Below are 18350 nucleotides of genomic sequence, written 5' to 3' on the forward strand. Positions count from 1 at the left end.
GGGACTTAACTTCTAAGGTCATCAGTCCTCTAGAACTTAGAACTACTTAAACCTAACTAACCTAAGGACATCACACACATCCATGCCCGAGGCAGGATTCGAACCTGCGACCGTAGCGGTCGCGCGGTTCCAGACTGTAGCGCCTAGAACCGCTCGGCCACAACGGCCGACTGAGGGATGACTCGCAGTGTTGCAATGAGTCCATTATTTGTGCCTGAACGGCAGGAGCAGATTCGAAGGCGTGAAGATGTGCTTGGTGCATATAAAAAGCGACAATCGTGGAATGATATTGCATAATTTGGCAAAATGGCTATGCGAAGACCCGAAATGATGGCCCTTTCAATCCATGTGAAGTGCTGCAACGTTACCTAACATGAACACACGGCATTCTCTATGGTTCTTCTCAACTCTCAATAACCATCTAAGACACTGCACAAATATATACCCTGATGGCATGAGCTAGTGGTGACAAAACTAGAGTAATTGGAACCTGCGCTAGTCATCACTGATGATGGCAACTGCAGTGATTTACACGTCCGCTGACTGTATGTATATGTACGGAATTGCGTCATTGTAGGAGCTTAACTTCTTTTGTGAGGGTGCGTATGTGCACATTTGACAAAGAGAATGAAAGACTTATTTTCCCTCTTACATCAGTAACTCTGTAAGTATCTCCGAACTTGAAACACGGACCCATTAGACTGTTTTACGTATTGGAAATGCGTCACAAAACTAAGGGTTAAGAGATCTACATGCTGCGTTTGTAGGTTATTATTTATTACATATAAGAGTAAATTTGTTAAAAATTGAATCTCAATGTAGACAAGTGTAATGTGCTGCGAATACATAGAAAGAAAGATCCCTTATCCTTTAGCTACAATATAGCAGGTCAGCAACTGGAAGCAGTTAATTCCATAAATTATCTGGGAGCACGCATTAGGAGTGATTTAAAATGGAATGATCATATAAAGTTGATCGTCGGTAAAGCAGATGCCAGACTGAGATTCATTGGAAGAATCCTAAGGAAATGCAATCCAAAAACAAAGGAAGTAGGTTACAGTACGCTTGTTCGCCCACTGCTTGAATACTGCTCAGCAGTGTGGGATCCGTACCAGACGGGGTTGATAGAAGAGATAGAGAAGATCCAACGGATAGCAGCGCGCTTCGCTACAGGATCATTTAGTAATCGCGAAAGCGTTAAGGAGATGATAGATAAACTCCAGTGGAAGACTCTGCAGGAGAGACGCTCAGTAGCTCGGTACGGGCTTTTGTTGAAGTTTCGAGAACATACCTTCACCGAGGAGTCAAGCAGTATATTGCTCCCTCCTACGTATACCTCGCGAAGAGACCATGAGGATAAAATCAGAGCCGGCCGAAGTGGCCGCGCGGTTCTGGCGCTGCAGTCTGGAACCGCGAGACCGCTACGGTCGCAGGTTCGAATCCTGCCTCGGGCATGGTTGTGTGTGATGTCCTTAGGTTAGTTAGGTTTAACTAGTTCTAAGTTCTAGGGGACTAATGACCTCAGCAGTTGAGTCCCATAGTGCTCAGAGCCATTTGATTTGATAAAATCAGAGAGATTAGAGCCCACACAGAAGCATAACGACAATCCTTCTTTACACGAACAATACGAAACTGGAATAGAAGGGAGAACCGATAGAGGTACTCAAAGTACCCTCCGCCACACACCGTCAGGTGGCTTGCGGAGTAGATGTAGATGTAGATGTAGATGAAACATTGAAAGTGTCGTACGACGTAAGCAAAATTATTAGAAACGACGGTTCCCTTACTGGAAACTGTTCTGGAACTGACAAGCTGCATAATTACCGAAGAAGATAAAATACTAGTTTCCCCATATTAGTTTCCAAGTCTCCCTGTATTTATTCACGGTCAGGACCATTTATCCATCGTAGGCTATTTAATTTTGTGCAAAAAGTTAAACTTTTGCTTCAACATTTATTTTGACTTAAAACCACCCCTTCCTATCCACCAGTGTAGAAATTTTGTATCCCGGAAATCGCGAACATTGCTGGCGTAATGTGGAGGAACGCCGTCTTGTTGAAAGATGACACCTTCCGGAAATTGTGACACTACATACAACTGCAATATATTAATGTAGTTGTTTGACGTTACAGCATTCTCCGCAAAGAAAAATACGCCTATAACTTCATCAAGCACCAGAGCACACCTCACATTCACCTTAGGGATGTTATGTTCGTACTCAGTGTGCGCATGAGGATTTTCAGAAGCCTATATTCTGACGTTTTAGTGATGAACGTGACCACAGACATGAATTCGGCCTCATCGCTAAACATGGTCCTCTTCAGAAATCTTTCATCACAGTCAATCTCGTTAAGCGGGTCTGCCGGCTTGTTTGTTAGTGTGGGACAACTGCAATTTGTAACCAGAAAACGGAAACGTTTCTCTAAAAACTTATGAACTACAGTCTTTTTCATGCCTAATTCTCAAGCATACGCACTCACCGATTTTTTTAGGGGTCCTTAGGCAGCTATCCCGTATTGGTTCCACAGACTCGCCACGAACCGAAGACCTAGCAGAACGGGGTGTGTCAAACAAACTGCCGGTATCCTTTAACTGCTTGTCCCACCCATTAATGTTGTTTCTATGTGGTTGCTCTTCGCTGTACACGCGATGATGTTCACGTTGAACATTGGTCACGGATTCGAATTTAGCAAGCTACAGAACGGACTGGACTTTCCTCTGCACCGTCCACATCTCGAGTGATGTGGCCTGATACGCTGCTGCTATACGGTTTGTTGTTTTGCGTCATTACCTGCACGCGCACACCATTCAACATTATGTTACAGAAACTCTAGGCGATACTGTCCAATGTAGCAGAAGTAACAAGCGTCCATAACTGCAACATGACTTTAAGGACGCACTCTATAAGTTTCGAATGGTGTTGCAACTAGTTGCACGTACATCGGTAATGTGTGTATTGTCATACTTACATGAGTTCGTCTTACGCGGGGGCAGAAAATTTTGCCTAAACACAAGTCGAGAAGACAATCGATTACCATCCTGATACTGTGTCAAAAAAATAGTTAAAAGTAGACCTCATATATAATTTTTCCTCCACAATAACGCAACAACAACGTACAGTTTGAGAACTAAAACATAGTATGAAATAGTTGCGATGTACAGAAGTTGTGGCCGTATCTCACAAGGGGAGGCCACGACGTTTGGAACGCGGATTTACTGTAAACATACACTCGTAGTACTCCATGAGGACAACAAAATGTGTAAGCAGTAGCGCGCGCTTCTCAAGCGTTACTGAGAAAATTGCAAGATAATTTCGGTCGTCAAATATATATCGGTGCGCGGTCATTTTTACCACGAAGCGGCTGTAGCCGAGTGGTGCCGGCACGGTAGCTCAGCGTGTTCGGTCAGAGCGTTAGCTACCCTTTCTAATAAAAAAAAAAACTGAGCGAACGGATCAAAAAACAAACTGAACGGGTGTCAACGGACGGCGCCCTGAACAAATTCAATGAACAATATAGAACAAATTTGTTTTTTATTTTAAAAAAAGCGGTTGGCGTTCAAGCCGCTGGATCGAGTTCCGTTCGTCAGTTTTTTTTTTCAACAGTCATTTTCTTTACTATTTATATTACAATAGATATAATGGGAAAAATACGTGTAATCGGATAAACTTTTATTAAATTTATAATGTTATTTGGCAGTCTACAATTTTTTATTATCACAAATAATATAATATTCATAACTATCGACTAGTAAACGACCAAACGAATGAAGTGATACTGAAAATGTATGCTTGTACGTGTCTTCAAATCTGTTCGTATTTAATCGAAAGAGAACGAGAAATTGCTTCTTGGAAGACGCTACTAAAATACACTCGATACTGCATAACCAATTATCAGCGCCGATTTTTAATGAAATACTGCGTTAAATGTGGTTTGCTTCCAAATTATCGCCTGAAAGAGAGGTTTTTGAAAATGTTAACGAGGTTTGTTTTTCCACGGAAAACGTCAAAAGACCTTGCGTATGCGGAAACATAACATTTATTCAATGCAGCTGGTGCCGTTTAACTTTATGTTTTCCATGTTTTTACGAAAAATACCATCCTGTAACTTGTACTCGTAATGTCGAAAGCGACGATTAATTGTACATCTTTCGAAAGCCGTCTGTGCCGGTCAAAACTTGGAGGAAACAAGTCGTTTCTGGCTCCTTCCAGGTATAAGGGATTTCCTTTACCGCTTGCTCAGTGTACAGACTGAATAACATGTGGAAACATATTCCTATGAACACATAGGAAGGTAGTATGTTCGAATTATGAGAAACAGAATTGAAGAATAAATTGTATGTATCGAAGAACAGAGTGGATTTAGAGTAAGCAAATTGTGTGCTGATAATATACTCTCCTACGCCATTTGACATAAAAAAGGTCTGAAAGAAATTAGGAAGCACAGTTAGTGTTCACTGATCTCGAAAAAGCATATGACAACGTTCCACTAACCAGGCTGTCGAAACACGGGGAACACATGGTACTGACCCGTTATATATAACATATGTAAAGATGTGCACACAAAAATAAGTGTAGGATCTATCATCTCTAAATCGTTTCAAATAAATGAAGGGTTGAAACAAGCCTGTTATATGGCTCTCACATTTTTCAATATGTGCCTCTCAGAAGTGGAAAAATAAATGCAGTAGAATAGGAATTCAGTTAGAAGATCGCAGTTCAAATGGTTGAAATAGCTCTGAGCACTATGGGACTCAACTGCTGAGGTCATTAGTCCCCTAGAACTTAGAACTAGTTAAACCTAACTAACCTAAGGACATCACAAACATCCATGCCCGAGGCAGGATTCGAACCTGCGACCGTAGCGGTCTTGCGGTTCCAGACTGCAGCGCCTTTAACCGCACGGCAGAAGATCGCAGTGTGTAGTCGTACGCCCATTTATTTTCAGATGACCAGGTTGTGGCTGTGATCAGTGAAGAAGATATCTCCTGCTGAGAAAATTAACAGAAGAATATACCACATCTGGACTGAAGTTGGACGTGAAGAAAACAGAACACTTACAATGTAACGCAATCTGTAGATCTTGAAATATCAGACAATGTAATAATCGGTAATAGTGAAAGTTATAAATAGCTAGGGACTATTATTAGTGAAGATAGAACATGTGAAGATGACTTGAGAAACACATTGAACTCAAGAAGGAGAGCAACATCAAATTTGAACTCCCTTCACGTGGTCCACAAATATCTGATTAAAAACGAAACTTAATATATATATATATATATATATATATATATATATATATATATATATATATATATAAAGCCATTATTGAGTCTATTAACACCTATAGTTCGGAGTGAGGGCCGACTACAGAAACAATCGCAAGAAGATAAGATCGAAGTTGTAGAAATGGAGTTTCTAAGATGAACATCAAGGATTCCCTATTTCACCCTAGAACAAAATAGTGAGGATTTACGGGAAATAACACACAAGAAAGATAGCACAATGGATGGAATAGAACGTAGAGAACTCTTTAGTTTTGGACACTTAATAAGAATGAGACAAGAATACTCAAAAATATATTTGAATATAGACCGACAAACAGAAGGCGCGAAGGAAGACTGTGAGTTAAATGGGTTCAAGGGATAGAAAGGAGTATGACCAATTGTATTTGAAAGTTGGAGACACACAAAATAGTTTACTGTAAATGCTGAGATGAGAGACGTGACAGGTGCTGTAGTGTACCTGTGTGTGTGTGTGTGTGTGTGTGTGTTTGGACTTTCGCTTGAAACCTATTATAAAAACTGTTGAATTGTTCGCAATAAGCTGTTAGAGTGATGCTGAAAGTTAAATAACTCAACGAGATACAAGAAATTAATTTACAAATACTAATACTTTTTCTGCTATCTTGCACTTAAAGACATAATATTGTGTCAGTAAATTCGTTCCGTGGTAGTAGTGTTAAATAAAATATTACTCGCAACCGATGGCCAGAAGACGCGCTTTTGTTGCACGAGTCTTCTCCTGAATTGCAACTAAATGTTTGAATCTTGCCCAAGGGACAGATATGTATTCAGGTATACATGCCTATCTGCATCGATAAACACTTTTCTCCTCAAATTCAGTTCCCGTGGCGAATAACAAGTTACCCATTCGAGTCCAAGTGATACAAACAATGTTCAGAGTAGTCTGCAACATTTACGCTCTTAACGTCGTCTACATTTGAGAAACGAACTGTCAATATTTCTGCGCAAAGCATTTTCATCATGAGCAATATAATTTAGGATAAGTATTCTCATTCTGTGACTGAATGGCGCAAAGGGTACAAATCGAACAGGCGAAGGTTCGACCCAAAGTGTGCCATGATTTCTTTGACTTCTGGCAGTGTCTTTGATAACGTGAAAAGCGCCAATTGTACTTTTTGTTACTACTCCACATTAAATTGTAGTTTCCTCTGTAACTGGATGAGTAAGACAATTTAAATGGCTGGGGAGCGCAACGGCAAGCCACTTCCAACGCTTAGTAAAGTACTGCGTTATTACTCCTAAGGTACTTTTTGCGTTTTGGTAGTAGCCCTCCGACCTGTAAGGTCTACAACAGTTTAATTTTGATCAGGCTATAGTGGTTCCCACAGTTCAAGTCGCTTTCACAATTTTGCGGTAACAGCCTCTGGTAAAAAGGTTGTTTTCTCGAAACGACACCATCTTTCTTTTCATTTTCACTACCATTTCCAAAATTAATGGTCAGCGGCTTTCAACTAAAATGTCCTGTCCTGTAATGGACTTCCATAGTGTTTGTGCGAGTACAGGTTGTGACGCAGGAAGGATGACATGAGGAAGTTTGTGTTTAGCCCTGAGTGGTGCAGGGATTGCCAAAGCGGTTAAGGCGACCGTTCGCGTAAAGCAGGAAATCCGGGTTCGCGTTCCGTTCCCTCTTAATTCTCATTGTTGCCATTCCCTTACACAGCTAATGATTGTTTGTATGCGCAACTGCGAATGCATTACATGTTTTCCAAAATTTCCGTAATCAATGCTTGACCCCATTTGCTACCACACCATAAAGGATGGCAATAAAACTTTGACATTATTTATATTAAAGAAGTTGAAGAATACGAGACTAAAGATCATTTCAGAAACATCAGTAATTTTGAGTGAACAAATTTACGTATCAATTTTGTGTCTGATGCGAGGGCGGCAGAGAGATGATAAATAGGTAATGACGATACGTATGTGTATTGTACTTTCAGAAGGTAACGGCTACTTTCATGTTCGTGATAGATGGCCGGAAACTTTCTCAGATGTTGGACGCTTTTGTGCCTGAGATATCTTAGGCATCCACTGATGTAGAAGACGCTTCTGATTTTTCACTTCTAATTTAGCTTAAAAGCCACTTTCCGCTGTTGTGTATTTTTTAACGTTAGTAATTTTAAAGCTGTATTTTCTGCAATTTCTCGTTGTAACTATTTTAAAAATTCGCATTTTTGGAATAGTTCGTTATAAATATCACCAAGAAGTCAAAAAACGTGATTATACGCTACACACCTTTAACTCCGTATTTATCTATGGGATTACAGTGGGTTTACGTTTTTCGTATTATCTGTTTTAGGGGCGATCAGATAATACAGTTCATACGTAGTTGAAAAATGAAACGTGCTGATGATAAAACGACGAATCAAAGAGTTTTACGGATGACGTAGCGACCATCACTAACGCAGGTGAAGCACGGCTGAAATTCATGTCGTCATGCTGAAATCACGCGAAAACCAAGGAATTTAAGTGCGCTACCAGAGACAATGTCGACGAAAGTTAGAAACAGCTATAGCTATCAGATTTTGCATCAAATAGGCCTACCTCGGCCGGGACAAAGGCTGCATGCTCATGGTATAAGCTCGCTGCCGTGAGGGTATGGAGCAACATGGTACCTCGTTTACTTGGCTTTACTAGCATTCCTCCATCGCAGCACCAACATAATCTCTCGCAGCGTATGCAAATTCGTTGGCCTTTGCGCGATGTCGTAACAGCGTATAGCGGACGACTGTTACATAGAAAACATCAGCACAGCGCCACTAGAATTACTAACGCCACATCGGTAAGGGAACACTATGGAGGAAGTCACCGAAAGCTTGATATACCATTTAAATCTAACGTGGCAGCAAAACAGAGAATACTGTAAAACGTAATAATAAAGTCCGCCTGCTTTAGTTTCAAAAGCGTATTTTACTAGCAAATGCAGGTTTGGAAATACAGCTACATCTTCAGTACTTCAGCTGGCCGTAGAAAGACTTTCATTGTGATGCCAACGGATAACTGTGAGAGGTTAGAGTGTTTTAAATTAAAGTTCTCAAGTTCATTGCAGAAAAAATGCAAAATTACATACAGATCCGTTAATCTGGAACGAAACTGTAAATCTGGCTGCATACACTGAAGAACCAAAACCAAGCCAATCCCGTGCTGGTGTACCTTTGGAAAGCAATTGCAGCAGCGATCCTACCTGGCACGAATCCGACAGGTTCGTGGTTGGTTTCCAGAGGTATGTGGCACCAGATGTTTATGCACAGGTCACACATCTGTCATAAATTATAGGCCGGGGGTTATGGACGGGGAGCTGGTGCCCGATAGCATTCCAGATATGTTCGATGAGTTTCATATCAGGCGTATTTGGTGGTCAATATATCAATTTCAGCTCACTGTCATACTCCTCAAACCGCTCTAGCACGATTCTGGCCGTGTAAAATGGGCAATTCTCCTGCTGGATGATGCATTCGCCTCCGGGTAAGACATCAAAAAGAAGGGATACAGGTGATCCATAATAACATTCGCGTTGTCAGCAGCTGTTTTGATACCTTAGATTACTGCCACAGGTCCCATGCAAGCGCATGTGAATTTCCCCCACAGCACAATACTGATCCAGCAACCTGCGCCCATGGCGCGGTGCATGTTTCCAGCAGCCGTTCGCCTGGATGACGTCATATCTGCACAAGAATATTGACCCGGTGTAACAAGAAACGTGACTCATCCGACCAGGCGACGCTTTTACATTGATCCATAGTCGCATCTCGATTTTCCCTTGCACGTTGCAATCGTGATTAACGATGTCGTTGGGTCTACATGTGGACAAGTAGGAGTCATCTAATGCGGAGCCCCATGTTCAACAAGGTGTATTAATACTTGTTCCTGCACCAGCATTGTACTATGCTGACATATTTGCCACAGGTTGCCGTCTACACAGTTTTACAGAGCGGCGAAGCTTCCGACATCTAGGATCATTGATGAGGCGTGGACGACTAACACCTTGTCGCCACTTCGTGATTTTGCTGTTTTTCAGCCACATTCCACAGATACTCAAGACAGAAGAACATCAACAGCCGACCAGTTTCACCGTTTCCGAGATGTTCGTTTCCAGACGTGGGGCCACAACAATCTATTCTCTGACGGTGCCGCTTATGCCATTCCATTTCTGCATTTTCGGCTCGTATCGTCGCTAGAAATGGTACCCTATTAGTTTCAGCTCTAGTTATGTATTTCTTTAAGGAGGCAACACCTCCACGCGTCATTCAATCTCCATGTGCGCGGTAGTCATAATGTTTTGGCTCATCAGTGTATGTCATTACAATGAAGTATTTTGATGCTACACACATGAAAAAAAGTTTTGCATTACCCCGGTTCCCAGAACTCCTGAAGATAGACGATGACTGTAGATACTGTATCATGGACACAGTCCCTTTACTCGCTTCCCACGCCCGGGTTCCCGGGTTCGATTCCCGGCGGGGTCAGGGATTTTCTCTGCCTCGTGATGACTGGGTGTTGTGTGATGTCCTTAGGTTAGTTAGGTTTAAGTAGTTCTAGGTTCCAGGGGACTAATGACCATAGATGTTAAGTCAAAAAAAATGGTTCAAATGGCTCTGAGCACTATGCGACTCAACTGCTGAGGTCATCAGTCGCCTAGAACTTAGAACTAATTAAACCTAACTAACCTAAGGACATCACACACATCCATGCCCGAGGCAGGATTCGAACCTGCGACCGTAGCGGTCACGCGGTTCCAGACTGAAGCGCTTTTAACCGCACGGCCACACCGGCCGGCCCCAGATGTTAAGTCCCATAGTGCTCAGAGTCATTTGAACCACAGTCCCTTTGACTGTTCAGAGATGTCACTAAACCCGCCCAAAGACGTAAATAACCATGCAGCGCCTATTAAACGGAGGTGGTCCGACAGCCGATCAAATGGTTCAAATGGCTCTGAGCACTATGCGACTTAACTTCGGAGGTCATCAGTCGCCTAGAACTTAGAACTAATTAAACCTAACTAACCTAAGGACATCACACACATCCATGCCCGAGGCAGGATTCGAACCTGCGATCGTAGCGGTCGCTCCGCTCCAGACTGCAGCGCCTAGAACCGCACGACCACTCCGGCCGGCGGCAGCCGATCAGTTCCAGTCATTCCACCAGGAAGGAGGTACACGGCTCGTGTTGTCTGTAGTTCAATCATGCCTAGACGGTCAATACCGCAGTTCGATCGCGTCTGCATTGTTACTTTGTGCCAGAAAGAGCTCTCAACAAGAGAAGTGTCCAGGCGTCGCCGGGTGAACCAACGCGATGTTGTTCGGACATGGAGGAGACACAGGGAGACAGGCACTGTCGATGACATGCTTCGCTCAGGCCGCCCAAGGATGACCGCTACCTACAGATTATAGCTCAGAGGAACCCTGACTACAACACCACCATGTTGAATAATGCTTTTCGTGCAGCCACAGGACGTGTTACGACTCAAATGTGCGCAATAGGCTGCATGGTGCGCAACTTCACTCTCGACGTCCACGGCGAGGTCCATCTTTGCAACCACGACACCATGCAGCGCGGTACCGATGGGCCCATCAACATGCCGAATGGATCGCTCAGGATTGGCATCATGTTCTCTTCATCGATGAGTGTCGTATATGCCTTCAACCAGATAATCGTCGGAGACGTGTTTGGAGGCAACCCGGTCAGCTTGAATACCTTAGACACACTGTCCAGCGAGTGAAGCAAGGTGGAGGTTCCCTTCTTTTTTGGGTTGGCATTATGTGGGGCCGAAGTACGCCGCTGGTGGTCATGGAAGGCGCCGTAACGTCTGCAGTACATGAATGCCATCCTCCGACCGATAGTACAACCATATCGGCAGCATAGTGACGAGGCATTTGTCTTCATGGACGACAATTCGCGCCCCATCGTGTACATCTTGTGAATCACTTCCATCAGGATAACGACATCGCTCGACTAGAGTGGCCAGCATGTTCTTCAGACATGGACCCTATCGAACATGCCTGGGATAGACTGAAAAGGGCTGTTTATGGACGACATGAAGCACCGACCACTCTGAGGGATGTACGCCGAATCGCCGTTGTGGAGTGGGATAATCGGGACCAACAGTGCCTTGATGAACTTGTGGATAGGATGCCGCGACGAATACGGGCATGCATCAATGCAAGAGGACTTGCTACTGGATATTAGAAGTACCGGTGTGTCCAGCAATCTGGTCCACCACCTCTGAAAGTCTCGCTTGATGGTGGTACAACATGCAATGTGTGGTTTTCATGAGCAATAAAAAGGGCGGAAATGATGTTTATGTCGATCTCTATTCCAGTTTTGTGTACAGGTTCCGGAACTCTCGGAACCGAGGTGATGTAAAAATTTTTTTGATGTGTATTTACACTTTGTATATAGGGGCTGTACAAAAATATGGAAACGCCACAAACGCAATAAATTATCATTCCTAATACGGTGTAGGAAAACCGTTAGCATCCAAAACAGCTTCCAGTTCTCAAGGAACGAATAAATACAGGTCTTGTATGGTTTTCAGTGGAACCTTAAACCATTTTTGCTGGAAGTTCAGGTAACGATGGTGGATGTGGAGAGCGATCACGCACCCTTCTCTCCAAAGTGGACCACAAAAGACTCAACCACATTGAGATCTTCTGATTGTGGTGGTCAGTGGAGATTCAACAATTTATCCTCATGCTCACAAGGCCAGTACTGACGACGCGGGATGCGTGATCAGGGTCTCTGCCCCCTTGGAACAGAGCACCACCATTGTGGAGCAAACACTGTAGTACTGGATGGACCTTACCTGCTAAAATGGTCACATAATCCACAGAAATGCGGCGTCGAAGAGTAACCGTGGTGCTCATGGAACACCACGATATGGCAGCCCAAATTATCACCTAACCTCCGTGATGTTTCATTCTTGGGACGTAATTCGAGCAGGTTAAGAAATAGTGTGATACAAGACTCTTCCTATGAATTGACATTCTTCCATGGCTCCATAGTCCCGGTTTTATGGCTTCGGTAGGACGTTTTCCTGTTACGGGCATTAGAATCATTGCTTAATAGTTCTGAAATTCCAGCTCACCCTGCAATTCACTGCTCGTGGAGCTCCCTTCGTGTTGTTTTGGTGTTGACAGAGTTCACGAGTGCGATATTCAGTTCTGTTGAGACTCTTGCAGCTGTCGATTTTATTTTTCGTCACAATTCTCCGCGATGAGCGTCTGTCACGACCACTCAACACACAATTTCATCAGCGTTGTGACTTAGTGGATTATGTTTTTGCGAGTTCCATGTGTGCGGTGTTAATCTTCGATACGGTCCTCTTGAAATGCCAAACACCTCGGCTACCTTGGGTGCAGAAGCACACTCACAATTTGCTCATGTTCGAATTCACTTAGTTCCCACGTAATGCCCTCGCAACTAAACAGAGCATTGCTCTCGTCACGATTGCCACTGCAACGTATTTAGGACATAGCACAAGCGACGATAGCTGCCAGATACAACAACACGACACCCAGTCTTGGCTAGCAGCTGTTTTTATGTTCAGGCATGCATTTCTCGCGGTTTTTCTGCGTTTTCTGATTTTCTGCTTTGACTGTAAGAAAAGTGTAAAGGAATACTATTCGCAGAATGAATGACGCAACACCAACGGACGCATTACTAATTAAACCAGCCTTATGATCGTTGAACTTAGCGATTCAGCAACAAGCTGCATATAATTGATTAAAAAGGGCAATTCACTAAAATTAGACAGATAATTAGTCAACCAGTATTTGGCAAGCAGGAAAATTTTAATACCACGGTAGACACATCGCAGACACAATGGGGAACCTTTCAGACAGGTCGCAGAAATTACGAAATCTTTCCTAATGTGCGTAAGCGACTTAAATAACATTTTTTTCAGCCAAAATGTGGAATTTTCCGTTTGTTTGCTGGTAATGACCCTCGCCCGATCAGAGATGGATGTAGGGTATGGAAGCAGCCTTTGAGAGTCTGTGAATGGGGAGATTCAGTTGTTTGTAAAACCATTAATGCCATAAAATTTAAGCTTTTCCCCGTCAGTATCATGGTGCATATAATTAATTACATCTGAAAAATCACAAAAATAAAAATTATATCTACTATATGATAAAATTATAAACAGCCGACCAGTTGCAAAGGATAAAGAAATTCTTTACCTAGGTTTCGACAAACATAAATTTGTCTTCTTCAGAAGGTAACCTAAGGGCAATGTACATCATAGCTTACATTAGAAAAGTATGAAACTTATAAGCCAAGACTAAATTTTAAGACAAATTAGAGAACTCTTGCATTACAGAAGTATGATAACGACGACTGGTACTTACAATTTTACATTAGTAAGGACTAATGTACCATCGCCGTTTTTACAATTGTCGGCATAGATCCATGTGGCAAAAATAAGCCCTAGAATTAGGGCTATATTTTATTTTTGACACATGGATCTATGCCGACAATTGTAAAAACGGCGATGGTACATTAGTCCTTACTAATGTAAAATTGTAAGTACCAGTCGTCGTTATCATACTTCTGTAATGCAAGAGTTCTCTAATTTGTCTTAAAATTTAGTCTTGGCTTATAAGTTTCATACTTTTCTAATGTAAGCTATGATGTACATTGCCCTTAGGTTACCTTCTGAAGAAGACAAATTTATATTTGTTGAAACCTAGGTAAAGAATTTCTTTACCCATTGCAACTGGTCGGCAGTTTATAATTTTATTACCTGAAACCGTTGCTGTTGTGCAGCTATGTTAAAATATATATATATATATATATATATATATATATATATATATATATATATATATATATATACTACACTCCTGGAAATTGAAATAAGAACACCGTGAATCCATTGTCCCAGGAAGGGGAAACTTTATTGACACATTCCTGGGGTCAGATACATCACATGATCACACTGACAGAACCACAGGCACATAGACACAGGCAACAGAGCATGCACAATGTCGGCACTAGTACAGTGTATATCCACCTTTCGCAGCAATGCAGGCTGCTATTCTCCCATGGAGACGATCGTAGAGATGCTGGATGTAGTCCTGTGGAACGGCTTGCCATGCCATTTCCACCTGGCGCCTCAGTTGGACCAGCGTTCGTGCTGGACGTGCAGACCGCGTGAGACGACGCTTCATCCAGTCCCAAACATGCTCAATGGGGGACAGATCCGGAGATCTTGCTGGCCAGGGTAGTTGACTTACACCTTCTAGAGCACGTTGGGTGGCACGGGATACATGCGGACGTGCATTGTCCTGTTGGAACAGCAAGTTCCCTTGCCGGTCTAGGAATGGTAGAACGATGGGTTCGATGACGGTTTGGATGTACCGTGCACTATTCAGTGTCCCCTCGACGATCACCAGTGGTGTACGGCCAGTGTAGGAGATCGCTCCCCACACCATGATGCCGGGTGTTGGCCCTGTGTGCCTCGGTCGTATGCAGTCCTGATTGTGGCGCTCACCTGCACGGCGCCAAACACGCATACGACCATCAGTGGCACCAAGGCAGAAGCGACTCTCATCGCTGAAGACGACACGTCTCCATTCGTCCCTCCATTCACGCCTGTCGCGACACCACTGGAGGCGGGCTGCACGATGTTGGGGCGTGAGCGGAAGACGGCCTAACGGTGTGCGGGACCGTAGCCCAGCTTCATGGAGACGGTTGCGAATGGTCCTCGCCGATACCCCAGGAGCAACAGTGTCCCTAATTTGCTGGGAAGTGGCGGTGCGGTCCCCTACGGCACTGCGTAGGATCCTACGGTCTTGGCGTGCATCTGTGCGTCGCTGCGGTCCGGTCCCAGGTCGACGGGCACGTGCACCTTCCGCCGACCACTGGCGACAACATCGATGTACTGTGGAGACCTCACGCCCCACGTGTTGAGCAATTCGGCGGTACGTCCACCCGGCCTCCCGCATGCCCACTATACGCCCTCGCTCAAAGTCCGTCAACTGCACATACGGTTCACGTCCACGCTGTCGCGGCATGCTACCAGTGTTAAAGACTGCGATGGAGCTCCGTATGCCACGGCAAACTGGCTGACACTGACGGCGGCGGTGCACAAATGCTGCGCAGCTAGCGCCATTCGACGGCCAACACCGCGGTTCCTGGTGTGTCCGCTGTGCCGTGCGTGTGATCATTGCTTGTACAGCCCTCTCGCAGTGTCCGGAGCAAGTATGGTGGGTCTGACACACCGGTGTCAATGTGTTCTTTTTTCCATTTCCAGGAGTGTATATGACACATTTCTTGAATAAATTACTTCCTCGAATACTAAATAGAAGCAAGGCTATTTAGCTATATTCTGTCACCTTCCTTATAATGGAGTCTAACAGTCAAGTATTTTCAGCTGTCTGGGAAAATTCCCTGTGCTGGTGTTGCCTTATGTATATCACTAAGACCACGGAGAACATACTTCAGAATACTGTCTAAATTCCATCATCAGAATATGAGCTTCTTTTTGGAGACCTTTCACAATTCAATTACTTTGACTAATGGTTTTAGGTCTTACTTATCGCTGCTTAAAGTTTCATATACTGATATTTTAATACATATATTTTCCTTTTCAACTAAACTATTTGGCAATATTACAGCCCCTGTGTTGTTCAGAATTACGATGAAATGTTCCTTTGGACATGCATGCTTATCTGAAGTAACATTTCATCCTAATTCTGAATGACACAGGCGCTGCAATATTGTGCTCGTATTTATTTGCCGACAGCGGGCGAACAGCGACTTCCAATGAAAACGTCTATGTCTCTCTGGTACGGAAATATACATAATGAATGTACGAGCTAAGGTTTTAGACAAATGGTTGACGACATGTGGAATTTTGGGTCCAGTGGTAGACGAGAATGCTCGGATAACCTAATGATAAGGCGACCGCACCCGACAAGCAGAAGATCCGGGTTCAAGTCTCGGTTCGGCACAAATTTTTATTGTTTGCATTCCGTTATATAGCTGATAGTTGTCCGTATCTGCGAGTACATTTCATGAACTGTTTTATCTACTTTTAATATCACATTTCCAAAGTGACTATGAAGAATATTTGCAACTAGTGACTCGCCTATATAGCACACGACTACGGAAGCGTACACAGTAGCATTAACAAAAGCTAAGATTACCTGATAACTCCAGACGAAGACAGCGACTGTAGTGGCTAGAGCGCTGGAAACAGAAAAGAAAAATAAATATTATTCGGCGCCCTAAAAATAGCAATTTCGTTGTTCAATGTAACACGTCAGTTACAAATGACGTAAAAACAAAAACAAAAAAAAATAATTTTTTGATTACAGATGTTCTGGAAGGCTAAAGTTTTTGGAATATGGTCGTCCCTTTGTGAGACTTTTACTCACCAGTTGAAATTCTTATTATGAGATCTCTCTCTTATCCGGAACTCAGCCGGCCAAGAGGCTACAGGTTACACCGATTTGACACCATACAACCCTTTTCGTAGTTACTTACCACCCTTCTGCTGATAACGACAAGTCCAGCTATTTTATAGTGTTCGGAAAGTTGTTAGTAACCAGGTGCTGGCGAATGTTTCATTAAATTCGATGTTGTGAAACAAATTGTCAGCGTTCGGTCCAGATGCGCAACCCCTCTCTACCCTTTTAGTCTTCATTTTTTGGAGTGGGTTTGGTTCTTTCACAAGTGATACATATAAAATCCCGAGAAGTAGAAAATTAATAAGCACACAGGAAACACTAATGTTTGAAGACTGCTAAAAATACGCCTCTATTACTGAAATTGGATTACTAAAGCCATTGAAAATTTTTATTTGAAGGTAGGAAGGCTCACTGTTTTCCAAGAGATATCTACATCTACATCTACACGGATACTCTGCAAATCCTGCCCATTATGAGAGAGAAACTGCTATAGGTATAGTGAGAGGTTTTAAACATCAAGTTTTTTCAAAGCTTCGATATCTCGAAGATGTGCAAGTCACAGTGGGATGGGCAACTTTGTGTAAAACATAACAAAGTACGAGTGTCTGTTGCCTGAGATTATCTGAGATTGTCAGTGTAATTAATGGCGACATTAGCACGTGTTTGAAGTGTGACAGCGCCTTAGGAGACGGCGCGGGAGCGGGAGATGGATCGCGCCACCGCCGCCAGACGCAAGAACGCGCCCGCCGTCTGTCTGTCGGCAAAACCGCGCACTAGCCCTCCATAATTTACACGCGCTATCCGTCCCACGCTCGTCTCAAGAGGAACTTTTCTTCCAAAGTCACTGTTACCAACTCGTTTTAGATTGATTCTGTCCTTTGTAGGAGAAACAGAGCGGTACAACTCCGTATCCAAAAGATTTATACAGTGAAGTTCACAACCATACTGGGAAGAAGCCTCTGATAGAGATTAATGACTAAGGCGTAGAAATAAGAATCTACACTTATAAACATTGATAAGTCCTATAGGGGTAGCGTAAGGCGTAGAGCGCCAGCTTCAGAGACAGTGTCCCACGAGAATTGTCCTGGTTTCTCATTCTAGTGTAGGCATCTGCATGTACGTCTAAACGAATAAAACGCGGAATTACACAAAACAGATCCACAGGCAGAGACAACACATGACATACAACCTTTGGATTAAGGCGTTTCAATAAGACACAGTTGCACGATTTTATTTTCAATGTCAGCTAAATAAAGATAGAAACATGGGTAGATCTTAACTTACACGCAGGACTGAAAAGTTTTTATTTTAAAAAGAATCTCAGGTTTTACAGCGGCAAATCTTATACATTGATGCACAGACGAGGGCTATTCGATAATTAAGGGAAGATCGGTAGCGAAATGGAAACCACAGAGGAAATCCGATGAAGCTCTGCGCAGATGTGTTGTACAGTGTCTCTAGTGGCTCTAAGCACTATGGGACTTAACATCTGAGATAATCAGTCCCCTAGACTTAGAACTGATTAAACCTAACTAACCTAAGGACATCACACACATCCATGCCTGAGGCTGGATTCGAACCTGTGACCGTAGCAGCAGCGCGGTTCCGGACTGAAGCGTCTAGAACCGCTCG

At 43.3% G+C, this 18350-nt stretch overlaps 1 long non-coding RNA gene across 1 annotated transcript in view; it reads right to left on the reverse strand.

Moving 5' to 3' along the window:
• Positions 1–18350, reverse strand: part of LOC126248975 (uncharacterized) — a 927591-nt gene that overhangs the window by 145639 nt on the left and 763602 nt on the right. The window contains exon 4 of the long non-coding RNA XR_007545573.1: positions 16455–16497. This is a non-coding gene — a long non-coding RNA (uncharacterized LOC126248975). The remainder of the gene's footprint in view (positions 1–16454; positions 16498–18350) is intronic.

This window comes from Schistocerca nitens, chromosome 3 (assembly GCF_023898315.1).
Source record: "Schistocerca nitens isolate TAMUIC-IGC-003100 chromosome 3, iqSchNite1.1, whole genome shotgun sequence".
Taxonomy (NCBI): Eukaryota; Metazoa; Arthropoda; class Insecta; order Orthoptera; family Acrididae; genus Schistocerca; species Schistocerca nitens.